This window comes from Eptesicus fuscus, chromosome 6, assembly GCF_027574615.1.
Source record: "Eptesicus fuscus isolate TK198812 chromosome 6, DD_ASM_mEF_20220401, whole genome shotgun sequence".
NCBI classification, from domain to species: Eukaryota; Metazoa; Chordata; class Mammalia; order Chiroptera; family Vespertilionidae; genus Eptesicus; species Eptesicus fuscus.
Genome location: NC_072478.1, coordinates 36,542,871 through 36,562,092, shown reverse-complemented (window position 1 = coordinate 36,562,092; position 19,222 = coordinate 36,542,871).

Below are 19,222 nucleotides of genomic sequence, written 5' to 3'. Positions count from 1 at the left end.
TAGATATAAACATAGTATACAAAAAATGATAATTATATATGCTTGAATATACTTCTGGGTCTTCTATTTCAATCCATTGGTCTGTCTACTGTGGCATCATCTCTGTTCTGATTTTGAGCACCATAGCACTGAAACATTGCAATATTTGTTAGGGAAAAAAAAGGAGGAAATGTTAATTTTTAACAATAGCAAAATTACAATTTTTCAAAGCTGGCTTTTATTTCTATGCTGAAATAATTGCTTCTATCTTCCTCCCCTTGCAAATTCATTAATTTCAAAGAAGTGATTATCAACAACTTATGAAAAAACAGAAAATAATTTTAACAACTTGGGAAGGGAATGCAGGGTAGTAAAACTAGTTAATCAAGGAGGCTATGTTGAGTGGAGGAAATGAATAATTGATTCCCAAGGGCAAGTTAGCAGCTATATGTTTGGGGAAACCTTAATATATTGGTTTGCTAACTTTTTGTTTATGTCTGGCACTTAGATTATGTGGTTTTGCTGTTGCCATATTCATTTCACGCAGAGTAATATGGCATTAGTGGCAAACTATAAAGCAAGGATATTTGCTTTCTTATTCTCCTACCTACCATCTCCCTTTACTGACTGCATTATTCATTGTGTATTAACGGCTATGATAAATGATCCCAAACATTAGAGGTATAATGCAATATAGGTTAATTTCTTGTTCAAGTCACAGTCCAATATAAATGCAATGGGAGGAAGGGGGTGCAACTATTCCACACACTTCCTCAGGCTGCCTCTTCCATCCCCTTAACCTCAGTCTTTCCCTGAATTCTGTTCACAGTTAAAGGAAAAGACAGAACTTGAAGGCCTGTGCAAAATGGTATTTAAGGTCTAGGCCTGCAAGTCATGTACATAATTTCCACTGACCAGAACTCAGTCACATGACCCCAATAGGAGACTCTGGGGACTGTAGTAAAGCTGTGTGTCCAGGAAGGAAACGGAATGGAGTTTGGTGAACACACAGTAGTGTCTACATAGCATACCCCTTAGTCTCCCTGGGCAATGGGAACACATGTTCTGATGAAACCACTCCTACAAAACTCTAGTATTCAGTCCTTCAATTTATAATTTTCTTGTATTTTATGATTTGAAACAATGATTCTTTTTTAAAATAATTTTTTAATATTTAGTTACAGTTAACATACAATATTATTTATGTAAGTTTCTGGTGTACAGCATAGTGATTAGACATTTATATAACTTACAAAATGATCTCCCCAATACATCTTTAAATTTATACAAATAAGAAGGGACTTTCCTGAATCTTAGTTAAAACTATGCAATAAGCTTTGAAATGGGTGGTAGACGAGAGGGAAAGGGCTACTTGGAGCTGTTGTGAGTTATTGAGTGAGATGGTGGGACTATTCAAACCACTTGTGCTCAAACTGTGGGTGATCAATAAATGCAAGTTGTGACAACTCTGAATGGCAAAGTTCCTTTTTTAACTCACTGATCCTGAACCATGAGAATGCATATCTAAAATGATGTGCCGATTTAAAAAGGCCTACTTGTATGCAGATGTAAATTCTTATTCATAGCACCTTCTACCTGTGCAATCACCATTTTTTTAAAATATATTTTTATTGATTTCAGAAAGAAAGGGAGAGGGAGAGAGAGATAGAAACATCAATGATGAGATAGAGCCCTAACCGGTTTGGCTCAGTGGATAAGCGTCGGCCTGCGGTCCCAGGTTCGATTCCGGTCAAGGGCATGTACCTTCGTTGCGGATACATCCCCAGTAGGGAGTGTGCAAGAGGCAGCTGATCGATGTGTCTCTCATCGATGTTTCTAACTCTCTATCCCTCTCCCTTCCTCCCTGTAAAAAATCAATAAAATATATTTTTTTAAAAAATGATGAGATAGAATCATTGATCGGCTGCCTTCTGCACGCCCCCTACTGGGGATCAAACTGTAACCCAGGCATGTGTCCTTGCCTGGAATCGAACCCGGGACCCTTCAGTTGGCAGGCCGATGCTCTATTCACGAGCCAAACCAGCGAGGACTGCAATCACCATTTTAAAAAACCTAGGAAGTAAAACAATCTGCACTTTAGGAATCTCCATATATAATACAATGAATTCAATAAATTGTGGCTTGAGTCTGAAAAGACAGAACTGTAATGAAAAATTCTGATTTTTAATGCTGAAATTTCAGAATTAGAGAAGCAAAATAAATCTAAAACCTCAAACTTAATAGATTTGGAGTATTTTTTTTTCCTTGCTTGAGTTGTTTTTGTTATTAAGCAGCAAATGACTCATGAAATCAGACATCACATATTTTTTGCTGTCATTTATTTAATTATCCTATTTCTAGGCAAGACATAGTTCTTAGTCACTTGGTAAACTTCACAAGGACAGTTGGTGGCTGAAATTTTACTGAATGCTGCATTAAAAAATTGCAACTAGTTATTCCTCTTGATAACATACCCAATTTAAGACCTTCTCAATCCTTAGCTTCTATAGTTGAGGATTTTCCTTAGATTGCATGGGCGAATTATGAACCTTCTGTTTTCCCAACCTTGGTTAAAAAAATAATTTTGACTTGTTGTACACTTCTATCTATATTTCCCTTTCACGTCTTTCTATGCTCCCAAATTGCTACTGTGCTTAATTATTTTTTATAATACCTTATCCATAATTTCATTGGTCATTATGCTCATTAACCTTCCTTCCTATCTCCCTTTCCTTCTTTCTCCTTTCCTTTCTCACAACATAAGGAATCACCTAGAGGGAGCATGGCAGAGTATCTCCTTGCTAAGTTATAATGTGAGCCATAGTGGCAGAACACAAATGAAAGATACTCAGAAAAAGAGTGTCTTCACACAATTCCAATGGAAAAAAAGAAGGGATATTTGAAAATACTTGCAAAGTGTAACTTTAAGTTTTTTTTATTAAAGGTGTAGTGAGGAGAATGACCAAGCCAAAGAAATACTTTCTATTACCGTAAATCATTCCATTCAGATTTTCCAGGCGGTAAACTTCTAAGAGCAGGATGGTGTCTCCTCAGTCTGGCATTATTACTCACTCTATATTTGCTGAATGAATAAATCAATGAAAGCATGTATGAGCGGTGAGACTTATATCATTGCATGTTTTAAATGCAACCAGAAACCTTTTCACGTTGAGATATGAAAATCAGTGTGTAGCACGTAAGACAAAAGCTAAACAAATGCATTTGAAACGATAAATAGGTTATTTAAGTCTTTTAAAGAAAATGGCATTCTGATAAAGTTTTCCAGGGCCTAGTCCATTGGTTGATTTTCCTTTATCTGTGCTGATAGAGAACTGTCTAATTATACTGAATATGTCTCCTTATGATTAAAACAGTTTTGTTTGGGGAATGCAGTGTTCCTTTTCTCATTAACAAAAGATTAACTCCCCAAACAGGAAATGATTGATCACTTTTATAATTTCATTTGACATCTTATTCTAATTTAGAAAATTTTAGGAGAAAACAGGAATGAGTTGGATTTCAACCATTTTATTTAAAATTGTATCAATAGAAAAAATGCAAGAAAAGCATTTCTCTCATATTTGCAGTGTGAGGGGAAAAATTAAGTAGGTTTACAAAGTTGCCCATGTTGCTTTAACTCCTTTCCTGTAGCACATCTAACGATAATGTATTTGTTCATATGTCTATCACTCATATGTCTACATACATTATTTCTTTTCTTGTTTGTAAGCTCCTCAGAAGCCAGGAACAATGTCCTCAGTTTTGTCTGGCATGTGATATGCATTCATACTTTTTAGCAAAAAGGAATTTGGTAGCATAACACTAAACTTTGTTCTTAATCTTTAAAAAAAAAAAAAAAGCCAAAAATTCTTGTATCCTTGGATTTAATCTGGTATCAACTTAGTTGCTTATTGAAACATTAAGCACTCTGCATAATGTTTATAGACAGGCCCCATTGTCTCATTTTGTTTTGTCTTATCTTCCCAGCAGATTACTATAAATAAGGCCCTCCAATAATCACAACTCAAGAGTGTAATGGGTAGGCAGACGTTACGTAATCACTTGCTCATTGAATCTTCAATAGTGCCTAGTACAAGGTGTTATATGCCCTTGAATAGAGCAGCTATTCAATAGACATGTATTGAATAAATTGAAGGATAGCATCAAGTCGGAGAGTACTGACTTCTCTTTCCTCCAGTCTACTTTTAGGAAGGTAGGTATATGTGTGTTCTTAGCATTATCAGATAAGATGAGGTGAGGGACTCTAAGCTGGACCATCTATATACTCTGGGATGTTTAGCCAATGCTAAGTCTCTCTGTGGCTCTCAGATCCACCCATTGAGAGTCTGGTTTCCTCCCTTTCCCATTGTCCCTAGGAGAAGCATGGAGCAGGCTGTGGGATCTCAGAGGGAAGGAGGGAGAGGGCGGGTGGGTGGGAAGAGATCCACCAAAGAACTTGTATGCGTGTATGCATAACCCATGGACACAGACAATAGGGTGGTGAAGGCCTGGGGCAGGGGAGGGGGTGGGCTAGAAAGGGTCAATGGAGGAAAAAAAGGGGGACATATACTTCCAACAATAAAGATTTAATTAATTAAATAAAATCCTTGGTTTAGCTAGTGCCCACCCTGGAACCCTCACACCAACTATAAGGACTTGTTTCTATTCCTTTCTCTCATCTCAGGCATTCGGGACATTCTCCTTCCCACCTACCTCCTTGATGCGGCAACACCTGTCAGTCTCCTCTTAAGCACCATTTCTTTCAGGAGGCCTTTTTTGACCAACTGGATTAGGTTTCATTAGGTGCCTCCACGGCATTGTGCGCTAGATCTGAAGTACACAATCTCTTCAATACGCATTATATAACTTAATGTCTACCTTCCCTCTGGGCCTATGCACTTGGTGAAAGCAAAGCGTTTTTCTCTCTTGTCTACCCCTGATACTCTCCAGCACCCATATTCAGTGTACAGCTACTCAGTTACACTGAACAAATGAATCGTGTCTTCACCTTGAAATAGTAATTTTCACAGAGTAAAGGGAAACCCGGACTGGGAGTGTGTAGAGATGGGTTCCCATCCTATGATGAGCACGGTATGTATGTACTCAAGCCAGTTACTCTGTCCTGGTTCCCCTCTTCCAACAACAGAAGCAAAATGGTCTAATTTAGTGTGTTCATATCACAGTTTATGAAGCTAAGAGAGTCTTACACTATGATAAATTGAGGAGAGGTATTTTGATGCCCCTGAAAATGACTGTTATGTATGCAATGTAGCTGCAAAGACCAAAAATCGAACAATAGCCTTTAGCACAGAGCAGTGAGGTCTGTCCTTGGGTATGCAGCTGGAACTGTCACCGTGTTAACCGATCTGCAGCTCTGCCTCTTGGGGAAACACAGCCCAGTGGTTTCTCCAGCGTACTGACCAGAGCGAGCCAAGGGGAACATCTGTCCGTTGCTTCCCCGGCAGTCCATGCAAGAAAGAATCATTTCTATGATTTTATTTATGAACTGTAGCCATTATCCCTCAGTGCCAAAACAACTAAAATGTACATTTGTGGGTCTCTCTGATTCTCATCTAAAGTCTAATGAGGTCAGTCAAATCTGAGGCCAAATTTACCATTTATTATTCATCATTTATATCCGACTTCAAACAAGATGAGGCAATTAGAGTAGCACATGAAGTAGGCTGTTTAAGTCATATATGAAACACAGAAAAGATCAGATACTCTCAAAGGAGAGAGAAAATAGTATACCAGGACATTTGATCACTGAAGCTACATATAATATAGGTTAGAATTCAAGCATGTGAGACAGGGGGGTTAAATGGGACATTTGCTATGGGCCCTCAATCCTAAGTATTTTTTATATTTTTTTCTCTTTTTAAATTTAATTTTCGTTTTATTTTTTTTTTTTATTGATTTCAGAGAGGAAGAGAGAGAGATAGAAACATCAATGATGAGGGAATCATTGATTGGCTGCTTCCTGCATGACTCCACTGGGAATCAAGCCCGAAACCTAAGCATGTGCTCTGACCAGTAAATCGAACCGTGACCTCCTACTTCATAGGTCAACACTCAACCACTGAGCCACGCCGGCCAGGCTATTTTTTTCCTCTTTACCTTTATCTTGTGGATGTACAAACACTTCTTGTTAGATATCAAAAGGAAAAGAAAAGCAATTCATAGTTCCTCACTAGCAGAAGGATTGGCAGTTCTTAGATGTCCTCCTTTCCAATTATTCATTTCTTGGTTCAGTAATTAAAATCCACCCAATGGTTGAATCACACGATAGAATGAGTATATGTAATGGAAATTTAGTCACATCTAATTTGTGATAATAACGAATAGCTCAGCTAATGTGTTTGTGGTCATCAGCATTCAGGAAAGGGCTTATTCCAAAAGTCTGTGCCTCAGAAGGAATGCTAATGTGCATTAATCAGCTGTTGTTCCGTGAGGTAGATCCTCCGGAGTCTTTGTAGATGGGATTTGTGCTGAAGATTTTTGTTTTCTTTTAAAAATGCAGAAGAAAATCTTGCAGGTTTTCCACCCCAACCTATCTAATGTCACCTACTAAATCATTCTGCTTGTCTCGGGCTTCCAATTATTCTTTTGCTGACTCCACCTTGTCTTGCCTTGTTCCCACCCCGTTTTTAATACTTGGCTTTAAAAAAAAAAAAGAGAGAAACTTAAGAATAATAACCACAAAGCCAGAAATAACTAAGGAACCACACCCCTCCTTTTAGACAACGCATAAATCATCCCAGACAGATCTCTACCCTAAGGATTTCCTCAAAGTAGAGTCTACAGTTCCCTCTGTGCTAAAACTCAAAGATTGTCTTTTCTTTGTTATGCATAAAGAGCCCTACATCCAAAAAAATAAAGAAACCTTCATCCAAAGTATAAAATTAACGACCAACTTTTGTTGTTGTTACTTATCATCTCTGGGACTAGGATTATAATCTCAAAAAAACAACAACAATAGATACCTCTCTATTTTACTCACTTAAGCTATGTGCAAACCAAGTTCTGGTCTTTTAAAAAGTTTCATATGTTAACTAATTTACCATGTTTTGTTATAGAAACATTCCATGTCCTATTAGTGGGCTTTCAATGAAAATGGGATGTGTGTGGGAGAAATAGAGTATTCATTGTTTTAAAAAATTGTTAAAAAATACATTAATCTAAAAAAGGAGACATGTAATACTTTAAACAATAAAAAATTAATTAATTAAAAATACCTTAATGTATATATAGCACTTATAAAAATTCACTTTTTGGTAACTACATATGAACATAAATCACAAAACTAGACCATAATCCTAAAATAGATATTCTGTCAGATAGGCAAAATCTGTATAGTTCATGGTCCCCAAACATAGAAAGAAGCTTGACCCTAAAGCATTAAATATGTAAATATAACACATAGGTCAGTTACTTCTAAACATGGGGTTAAAAAGGATGATTAAGTAGAATGCAAATATTTTTAATTTTGATAATTATTTTAATACTAGAGTCCTGATGCACAAAATTCGTGCAACAGTAGGCCTTCCTTCCCCTGGCTGCCAGCACCAGCTTCCCTCTGGCACCCGGGACACGGGCTTCCCTCGAAGCCCCGGCTTTATCCGGAAGGACGTCTGGTCTAATTAGCATATTATGCTTTTATTATTATAGATGTGTAGAAAAAGTAACACCACAACCCTGTGATTTTACAGGTATCATTAAATTTAAGTTTGGTGCAAAGCTAAATTTAAGTTTATAAAAGTATGTAATTTTAATTAAAAATAGTAAAGCAATAATAATGTACTACTCTAGGTATGACTAAAATGGTATAAATAGTACAAAGAGGAACAAAGTTTAGGAAACGCTAACATCGTTAATTCACTAGTATTGGTATCACACCTATAGGAATTAGGTGCTGTAAAATTCAAATCAAGGTATCAGAAATAAAGTATGGTAATCTGGCTCATCAGCTACTACATATAAATAGCAGAGTCCCTTCCCCACCCCTCAACCAACCCACAGAGAGGAAGGGACTGTTGGCCAAGCCCCTGAAATTTTGGAGTTGTGTGTCATGACAATCAGCCTGCCCTGATTGATTCATGTTCTCCCTCCAAGTCTTAAAAACTTCCAAACTCCTGATCCCTTGTTTTGCAGCACCTCTTCTCGGGGCCTGATTTTGACTTTTTCAGTTTACTTAATTTGAGATGAGGTCATTTATCTAGTGGTCAACCAGTTGTGTGAATGTACTTGATTTCACTTACAGCCACTTTGCAAATCCAAAGCAGGGGAGTAGGTTGCTGAACATAATGTTGTCCTATAAGACAAATTTTCTGTCAAGGACTTATCTAATAAGATGCTGTGGGATTTCCTCCTTCCCCACCATCTACCTGGTGTTCTAACACTCCGTGTTAGAAAGTCCATGAAACCTATAACCTTCGGGATGGACTGCAACCAGGTCACTCACACCATGTGGGGATTATACTTTCCAGGATGCAATGCATTACCACCTTTAAGGGTGTACCACCAATGGTTTTTGCTCCAGGAGTGATACAATTGAACTTAGTATACTAGTATTAGAAAAAAGGTAGGAACGTGATGGAAAAACTGCAAGGGACCCTAAATCATAGCAGGGAGAATAGATGCAAAAGGAACTATCAATGACTGAGTGGCCCTGACTTGTTCACGAAGAAAGCTGGAAGAAAAAGTGGAAGAAATCATTGAAGATGTCATGGAAACTTCTTTCTCAGTGTCAATGGCTAAATAGGGAGCCTAGGAAGAACAGACGATTGGGTGGGAAAATACTGAACTTCACTCACAAGTCTGCATTGGCAGCTCGAGTGTGGCAATGATTAACATCATCAAAACCTGATGAATGGGTCAGCCCAGGCAAAGAATAAAAACGGAGGGAAAGAAAAAGAACTAGAACTGACTCCTCAATGATGCTGTCTTTTTAGATAATAGACTCAGTGAATCAGTGATGGAGGCTGAGAAGGGGTGGCCTAACAGACGGGAAAGGTACCAGGAGCCCAGAAGACAAGAGATGAGAAAATTTCAACAACAGTTCTAATGAGCTGTTTAAACCATCCATTATATTTTAAAATTTGTATTTATATCTTTTATTTCTGGAAATTAGATCTTTTCTCAATTTTACTTAGCTCTTCAGAGTTCTCATCTCTCGAAACATATTAACCATGATTATTTTATATTTTGCTTGATAATTCTAAAGCAGGCGTCCTCAAACTACGGCCCGCGGGCCACATGCGGGTGTTTTTGCAGTTTTGTTTTTTTACTTCAAAATAAGATATGTGCAGTGTGCATAGGAATTTGTTCATAGTTTTTTTTAAACTATAGTCCGGCCCTCCAACGGTCTGAGGGACAGTGAACTGGCCCCCTGTTTAAAAAGCTTGAGGACCCCTGTAAAAAAGGCTACATTTTTTTTAAGCAGCATATTTCGCAATATATTGTTTCGGCTGGCCCTCCCCTATGGGGCCTTGAGTGCTCAGTAATTTTCAAGTGTGAGTGACGCCTTTTCATGAGGGCTCACAGGAACAGAACCTTCTCCAAAGCGTGAGGTGCGGAGGATTCTTTCAAAATTACATTTGTACTTGCTTTTCAGAGGTGACATGGGTGGTATGGAACCGCGTTAAACTAAATTCTTGGTTTGACGTCTTTCTAGCCATGCAGCTTGTGTGATTCTGGCTGCAAACCAGCATGCGGGCCAATTTATGATCATTAATTTCTTAGGTGGATGGTGTGGGGTATGTGTACTGGGAGGTTTCTCTTCGGGGCATAAAGGGACTGAGTCAGTTTTTGTTCTCTTTTGAAATGAGATTCTACATTTTTAGGTCCCATTTTGGGGTGAGCACTGCATTTGTTTTCTGTTCTGAAACCCTTGAACTCAGAATATAAATGACCCTCAGGCACTTGAGGTTTGGCCAAAGCCCTAAAGGCAAAAGCCAGCTCCGTTTACTTCCTTTACTCAGTCTTTTAACATTAGTATTCTGTTTTATCTTGTTACCCATGGATGCATTAAAAAAGATTTGAAACATTTTACCTGGCATTTTCAATTGTTTGCATCAGATCAGTTGATCCTGGCACCTAACCTGCCACTGTTGTATGGGAGATTTTATTTCCAAATAGAAGGTTGTTCCATTTGAAACTCTGCTGTATATATGATACTCTAAAACAAATTGCCGAATAATCACTTACATAGTTTCTTAAAATAATGTGTGCTGCAAGGGCATTTTCAATGTTTGTCCTATAGATTAATTTAACAACTTACAGAGTATGGAAGCAAAACAAAAAACTCAATTATTTGGGACCATAATGGTTGAAGAATAACTAAAATATGTCCACGTTTTGACCAATTCTAACCACCTCCACTGTCATAACCCTAGTCCCGTGGTCGGCAAACTGAGGCTCGCGAGCCACATGGGGCTCTTTGGACCCTTGAGTGTGGCTCGTTCACAAAATACCATGGCCTGGGCGAGTCTATTTTGAAGAAGTGGCATTAGAAGAAGTTTAAAAAATCTGGCTCCCAAAAGAAATTTCAATCATTGTACTGTTGATATTTGGCTCTGTTGACTAATGAGTTTGCTGACCACTGCCCTAGTCTATGCTACTACCATGGTCCATCTGGACTATTAAAATAGGCTTCTACCTGGTCCTTGCTTTTGTCTTTGTGCCTTTCCACACCAAACCCAGAAACCAGAGACTGTGATCCTATTTAGATGTAAGTTAGGACATGCGACTGTCAATGGCTGCCCATCTCTCTCTAAATCAAACCCATAGTCATCACTATGCCCAAATGATCACTCCTCACTTTACCAGCTAAAGCTCTCCTTATGTCCTTGCTTTTCCTAAAACTAGCAGGAATGTTCTTCCTTAAACCCTTTGTTCTTGCTGCCTCCTTCTGCTTGGAGCCATCTCCTCTCAGAAATCCATTTGGCTTATTCTCTCATCCCTTCTGGTTTGTTCAAATATTATCTTCTCGACGAGACTCCTCAGACTATTTAGAATTGAAATCTTCCCTCACTTCCATCCAGCATCCTAAATCCCATGTCCCTGCTATATTTCACCCCATAGGATTTATCTTGTTATGCTATGGAAATTAATCTTTGTAAACTCTTGGAAAAATGATTGGCATATAAGTGATTTACCTGTTTATTTGATTGCAATAATGTACATACCTGATTTACTCCGAAGGCAGGGATTTCTGCTTTTAGTTTACTACTGTATCACATCATATAGAACAATAGTTAGCACATGATACACGTTCAAAAATATGTTGAATAAATAGAAACACCTATATACAATAAAAGATCATAGAAAATGATTCGATTTGTTTCAATCATTTTAGGTAGTTTGAATAAGTCCTCAAAGACCATTCTCCAAAGAGAAGTACAATTAAAATTCAAATTTCAAAACTCTTTGCAATATGCCAAAAGGTGCAGTTATCTAAATGACAGTATTTTGTGCTCCTCTGAAGAGCAGCATTCTTGGCTCACATCTCCCTGGTGTAACTCTCCACATGGTCATTTAACATAGAGCCACACATTCCAAGAGAGAGAAAAATGTACTTGTTCATTGTCCGTCTGTTAGAAAATAACCAAGGAAAAGATGGAATCTCCAGCTCTAACAATATGTAGTTGGAAAATATAAGGTTTGAAATGACCAGATACCTACTCCCTATCCAGCCTTTAACTCCTGGATCACATAGGATAATCTCTCTGTAGTCTGTACCTCAGTTACTTTATTTGTATGCAACTTTGCTTCTCTCCTCTGAAATGTCTGAAATGGCTTCTGAGCATAGTCCATTACGAAAAATAATCCAAGCTTATTTACAACTAACCAAAAAACATTCAGAAGATGTGCAAAGCACTTCATTGTTGTTCCCATCATGTGCCTTGTAGGCTGGAGAGTTGGCCTTGGACAAGCAGGAGGATGCCCCGCCTGCCTCAGTCCTGTCTTCTGATCTACACGTCTTCATATCCCTACAGAGATCCTGATGATCCAGCTGTGTCCATTGTGGTCATGCCAGAGACTCAGCAAAATGCATTGTCCAGAATCCCACATGCTTTCATGTGGGAACTTGATACCTGCAAGACAAACTAGTCTCTTTTGATAATACTGATAATCTCTTCAAGTATAACTTTGATGCAACAGGGGTGAAATGGAAGGAAGCTAGGTAAGAGGGACAGAGACCCCAAACCTGTCACATGTAAAATGAGAGATCTGGCTAGCCTCTAATGGAATTCTTATTTCCCTTCCGGTGCTAAAATTTCATGAAATTCATTGAAGAAAGACTCAAGTTCTCAGCAGAGTATGGTTAAATGACATGAAAAAGTCTTCATAGCTGAAATTTGTCAAGGTGTTACTACAAATCCTATTATAATTTGTGCATATAAACCTCTGCTTCAGTGAGCAGATTGGTAGGTTCAAACTGATCAGTTTTTTAAATCTAGGAATTACAGTACACACTTTGGTCAGATCAAAATATACAACAGTGAACCCTCCTTTTCCAGCTACTAAATAGGGCAAAGCCACCTACCCCTAAAATACTTCTGTAAAGCAGTTAGAGATTATTGCCTTTTAAGATCGGTTAATTTAAAATTATTAAAGCATGGGCAAGAAAAAGTAGCTCCACTTCCATACACATTATCAAGTTATATAAAGACACTAAAACTATGAAGATTAGGGAACTGCCTGGCCACGGTGTCTCAGTGGTTGAGCATCAACCTATGAATCAGGAGGTCAAGGTTCAATTCCGGGTCAGGGCACATGCCCAGGTTTTGGCTCAATCCGATCCCCAGTAGGGGCATGCAGGAGGCAGCCAATCAATGCTTCTCTCTCATCATTGATGTTTTTATCGCTCTCTCCCTCTCTGAAATAAATAAAAATATATTTAAAAATAAAAGAAAAAAAGATTAGGGAACCAAGCTAAAGAATTTCATAGCTGGGGTGGAGTGGAGACAGTTAAGAAACAAGAAGGGAGCTTCAATTTATAAGATTTTTAGCTTTTAGTGACAGGGCAACCTGACATATTTTTTGATTCATTATAAAAGAAAAAAAAAAGATGAGTTATTTTTAGCCATGGACTATGCCTAGAAGCCTTTTCAGAGGAAATACACAGAAGTGCATAGAAACAAACTGAGGTACACACTACAGAGAGATCTGCAGAGAGCTTATCCTAAATGATCCAGGAATTAGAGGTTGGACAGGGAGTAGATAACCAGTAATTCCAAACCTTTTATTTTCCAATTGTCATACTACATCTTACTGATGCCTGGGGATTTCACTTTTTCTTTAGTTATTTTCTAACAGCTGAAGAGTGAACACATACATTTTCTCTTTATGTACATATATGCAATACATCCTCTATGACACAATGCTTCCCAAGTTTGCCTATGCTCACAACACGGAGTGAACATATGAAATATATTTTCATTCGTTCACTCTCAAATATTGAGCAGGCTGTGAATATCTAGGAATGCAAAGCCAATAAGAAGAACATGGTCCTTGCCCTTAGAAAACGTGGTCTAATGAGGGTGACAGACCATTGCATAAGCAATTACAAAGTAGGGCTCTGGAGGCCATGGGAGAGAGTAAACAGAGTGCTCTGAGAGTGAGAAGCAGGGGTTCCTAAACTACCAAGGGGTGTGCTCTAAAAAGAATCAGAAGTCTCTGAAAGAATTTGTGCCGAGCCAGCTCATCCAGGTTCGGTGAGCCTGAGAGGGGGCGGTGAAGGATTGAGAAAAGACAGACAAGAGAATGAAAGCTGGGTCTGGGTGGGACACTGTCCTCTCTGATGGAGAGCTAGCAACAGCCCCACCGCCTGAAAGCTGTCTCTTTATTTTATAGCCAGATTCCACGAGGCAAAGTAAGGGTGTGGTTACAACGTTCTCGTGAGTTTCGAATCTACTCAATTACATGCACCAGAACTCTATTAAGCCCACATCACTCAGGCACGTGGGGCCACATGTTCGACCATAGGTTCAAGCTTACAACTCTGGCTATAATTGTGCTGGGAGGGCTCTGCCCTCCAAGCTGGGATTTGCACGTGACTTTACCATGAGAGGACTGTGCCTTCTCATTAGTCCGAGGCTTGAACCTGTCCAAACACTGTAGCCGCTCTCCACAAGAATTGAGGCATAAATTGAAATCAGAAGGATGATCAGGAGATTAGTAGGAGGGTGTTGGTGCTAAAACTAAGAAAAGTTCCCGGTAAGGGAACACAGTGATGACAGGGATATGTTCTGAAAAATGCATCCTTAGATGATTTTGCTATGGGAACATCATAGAGTACATTCACACAAACCTAGATGGTATAGCCCACTACATACCTAGGCTATATGGTATAGCACCTTTGTATGTGCAGTCCGTGTTGACTAAGATGTCGTATAGTCACTCTGTGTGACTATACTGTGCATGAAGGCCTAGGAATGAGGACTTGGCCTGTTCCAGAAATGGAGAGAAGGCCAATGTCACTGTAGTTTAAATTGACAAAGGGGAGGTAACTGACCAGCTATGAGACTGTGGAGAAAAGCAGAGGCAAGCTCACCCACAAAGGTCTTTGTAATAAATGGGGAGTTTGGGCTTAATTTTAAGAGCAACGGGAAGCTGCTGAAGAGGATCCAAAGAGTGGTCAGAGATAAAATTCGTTTCAATCACCTCTTAAACAGATGATTAAATCAGAAAAGCACTTGGGTTGTGAGTGTCCGAAAACAGTACCGAATGATGAGGAGGTAGTGTCCTACAGTGTTAAATCTAAAAGGACTTTTAAATAAGCATTTTTGCCTTCAAAACACTGTAGACCATTCACCTCGTCAAATGGAAGCCGTAGTGACAACAGTCTTTTATTCCAGATGAGCACAACTCAGGAGTTATCTGTCTCTTAAGCTTATGATAGAAATAGTCATCCATGTCAGGAAAAAAAAATTTCAAAGGCAAAATTTGACTTTGTTGTATTCCACACAAGTACAAATTTAAAAGTGCTGACCATATATTAACATCACAGGACCATCTCACAATTTCACTGTTGGAAGGGATGTTAAAGATCATTTGGTCTAACTTCTTCATTTTACAGATGAAGAGAGTATAGAGTTGGTTTTTTCCCCAGGATAATCAGAAAGAAGCAGTTTTTAAGATTTGGATTATTACTGAAAGACTTCAGCATATCATAATGGTAATTGAATTACTACAAATAATAATGGAAAAAACTAGTTTTCTGACCCAGATATTTGATTCCCAATACTATTTTCAAGACTTCAACATGACCTCCATTGATCCCCATCCAGCTAAGCCAATCCTGGATTCCTGACCTTCAGAAACTGCATGAAATAAAAAGTTAGTTTCTTAAAGTGCTAAATTTTGGGGTAATTTGTTATACAGTAAGAGATAACAAACACTCTACAACATCAGTATATGTTTTTTAATTATTTTATTTTTCATTTACAGTTGACATACAATATATTATACTAGTTTCAGATATACAACATAGTGATTAGACATTTATGTAAATTACAAAGTGATCACCCCAAAATCAATATATCTTTTTCACAAACTTAAACTACAAACACTTTAAAAATATCTAAATATTAATTCTTTTCTAAACAATAAAAATACATCTTTAACTTAAAAACACTACCACTGGTGTTCTTCCTTGAAAGAGGTGATTAAATGGTTTACAGAATAGGCAATGGGATATTTAACTGTTAATTTATAGTTCACCTATTCTAATTTAACCAGAGTTTTTGGCAATCAGACATAGTTAAAATTGAGATTTGATTGCAGATAGTAATTGCCCATGGCTACATGTTCCCATTTAAATACAACTTAATTTCTTTCCTTGGTTTGAAATCTCAGTAGATACAAAAATTTGAATTTAAATTAAACAATCACTTTCTTCTTAGTCCTGAATAGCCATAGTAGGATACAGAGTAAGAAGGAGACAATAGCCTACCAGCTAATGATGATACAGACATGTAAAATAATCACTTTTCTAATTAAATAAAACCTCCAGATTAAGGAGAAAAAGTAGTTGAAATAGCCCTGACCCCTCTTCGAAATTTCACCTTCCCTTTATATCCTCAATCCAATTATTTATTCAGCATTTTATTAAAAAATATTGATTGAACCCTTTGTATACACTAGACATAGGGATACAATGGATACAATGATGAACTGGATAGGCAAGGCTCTACCCTCATACTCTTATCTGGGAGTGAAAAAAGCAATGAAGCAATTACAATGTTGTGGTGATTATTAGGGAAGGAAATACCTACCAGGGTACCTTTCCCAGTATGTTGGTGGGGAGGGACATGGGGGATGGGGACATGAGAGAGAGTGTGGGAAAGCACTTTGTTAAGGTATCATTTTGGGCAAAAAGAACTCCCTGTACAAAGGCCTGAAGGCAAGGAGATTCAAGATACATTTAGAAACTCAGAAGTTCAGCTTGGCAGGAAGGAGTGGTAAGAGCCCCAGGGAGTGCACTACACCTTTAAGTCACAACCCAAGCATGGGCACAATTCCTTTTGGGGGGGGGTTCCCTTTAACAGAGCAGGTGTAGGGGAAAAAGAAAAACTAAAAAAATGTTTAGGCTCTGACCTTCTGCATCCTGTCTGAGAACACCTATTTATAATCCAGGTCCAAAAAGCTAATACCGTTTGGCAAGGAGTATGCACATAGTGGCAAGAATTCTGAAGTCAGAATGGCCTGCTTTGAATCCTAGCTTGAAAACAGTAATACCGACCTCACTCGGGTCGTGTCAAAATGAAATGAAAATAACAAGTGTAAAGCATCTTGTACACGCTAGGCACTCAAAAAGTCTCTTCTCTCCCACTGTCTTGCTTCTGAGCCCACAGCTGGAAGGTACCATGTCACCATCCACTACTTATGACCCATAACCTGGCAGAAGACAATGGTCTCTTGGCCGTCTCCGATGTCTCTTAAATTCAGTTCTAGTCTACCCTCTGTGAGCCCTGGGTTAGAGAAACCAGAAGTATTCCAGCATAACAATCCCTGTCATAGAATAATGGTAGCATTCATAAAGAAAGAAAAAAAAAGAATTATGCCATACACAACTGAGCCTTGCTTATCACATCACCTGTATATTTGCATATGTACTTGACCTCCATTATTCCTTGTGACAATATTGTGAGGTGAGTACTGTAATCACTCTTTGGCAGATAAGAGTCCTAGGTTCAGAGACGCTAAGTGACTGACCCTGACCTAAGTTTTGAATGTAGCTCATTTTCTAAACAAAGTTGTGTCAACTCCACAAAGGGTGCCTCCCAGGAAATGTTACAATGGGCATACAGTTTCTTATCCTTTTAGTTTCTTTTAAGCATTGGTAAGACGCAGAGAAAGATGGTTTTTACAACTATATGCCCATTCCTCAATGCCTAACTCTGTGTCCTAGCACACATAAATTAAATTCTCTGTGTACAATTAAAGGGGTAGCAGAATTTTCCCAAAATAGTACTTTGTTTCCTGCCCAAGAACCATCCCAATCGTATTAGTGATAAGTACCACTTTCGCTTTTCCACCTGCCCACCATGCTCATAATAGTGAAACTAAAGCTTCCTATTTTCTAGAGGTAGAAACCTGTCTCCTCTGTGAAAATGAGAGCACGGATGAAAGGTTTAATGACTTCCCGTGGACTTTGGTTGCTGATTTCAAATGGAATCATTCCCTCATATGATTAGAATAAGATCTCTTGAAGGTCGCCTGTTTCAAGCCCAGTCTCGGTTTAAGGAACTGTCTACTTTGCAAAGGAGACCTCCTCATTCCTGCCTTGTAAGGTTATCTAAGTAATATTTCCTCAGCACCCCTTCCTTTCAGAATTTCTCCAAAGGTGGTGCCCAGATTAGCTGGATCAGAATCACCAGGTTACTTATTAATAGGCGATTCCTGGGTTCCAACATTGATCCGAGTCTTCACCCAGGAGTGGGGCATTAGCTTTTTACATTACCCAGTAAGTTCAACGTGTTATTAGTCAAATATTCGATTGTTTTTCACCAAAATAAAAAGAGATCTTCATTAAAGTCTCCATTATCTTATACTAAAAGCAACTGGTTTTTAACAAGTGTTTGATAACAGTGTTGAGTCAGACAATCATTTGTGAAAGACACCTGATACCCCTCTTCCAGGTGCTCTGAATGTTGGGCTTTTGTGAAATACTATGTACAGTTATTCAGCCAACCAAGATTATATCCAATTATACTGTCATCCATTCTACATTTGCCCATGTTGTGCATGTGGATATCATCTCAAGTATTTTGTGGAAATTTGTAAATGTTGGCACTTACAGAATTCCCCAATAGACTTAACCCAAACAATGAAACAGGGGAAGTTAGTTTGGTACTATTAATTTATTTATCTTGATGATTCAAATTCCCTACTTCATCCAGAAAGTTAAATAACCAGGGCTTACTTGTTTTAAAGTGCTAGCAAATAGGAGATATTAGGAAAAAGGATCAACTTTCACTATCCTAAAGCTTAAGGGTATTAAACATTCTGTTCAACTTAAATTAGGCAGTTTCGGGTATGTTACCTTAATTAGGTAATTACATACACTTGGCCATATAATAAAGTGACTGACATTTTTTCCTGGGAGATACGGACACAAAAACTATTTCTTCAGGGTGAGTCATGTGGCCAGACACTTCTCAGTATCCTTTCCTGTATAATTCATGTCTCAGGCCGAAAAAGGCGTTTGAAAAACAAAAATCAAGGCGCCTCCATCAAGTGGCAAAAATCTGGTCCTCCGAACAGAAACTTACCAGCCCACGAACAAGGCTGATATTGCTGACTGCCGTCCGATTGCCTTTCTTGTCATTGGCTCAAAAGAGAGCTCAAGAAATACCGACTTTCCAAGTGAGCTCCTCCACTCCAGTGATATTTACACATCCCACCTGGGCCTTTTGGTTACAAATCCACCTCCTTAAGGAGCCGTGTGAAAAAGCAAGATCAATAAGGAGAGAGAAAAAAAAAAAACACACAGAAAAAAAAAATCCTCCTAGCTATAAATCAGCCACGTGGAGCTGCTGCGGCAGCGGCGGTAGCCCCGACTTCCTGGTTCGCTTCCTGCAAACCCAGCGGCAGGGGGCTCGGGCCGCGGGCGTGAGGGAGGGAGGGGCAGCCGGGCGGCTCTAGGACCTGGGCGGGGGCGGCGGATGCGGGATCCTGCAGGGCACGGGCGACCGGGGAGCTGGGGCCCATCATTTCCATAAAAGTTTGGGAATCT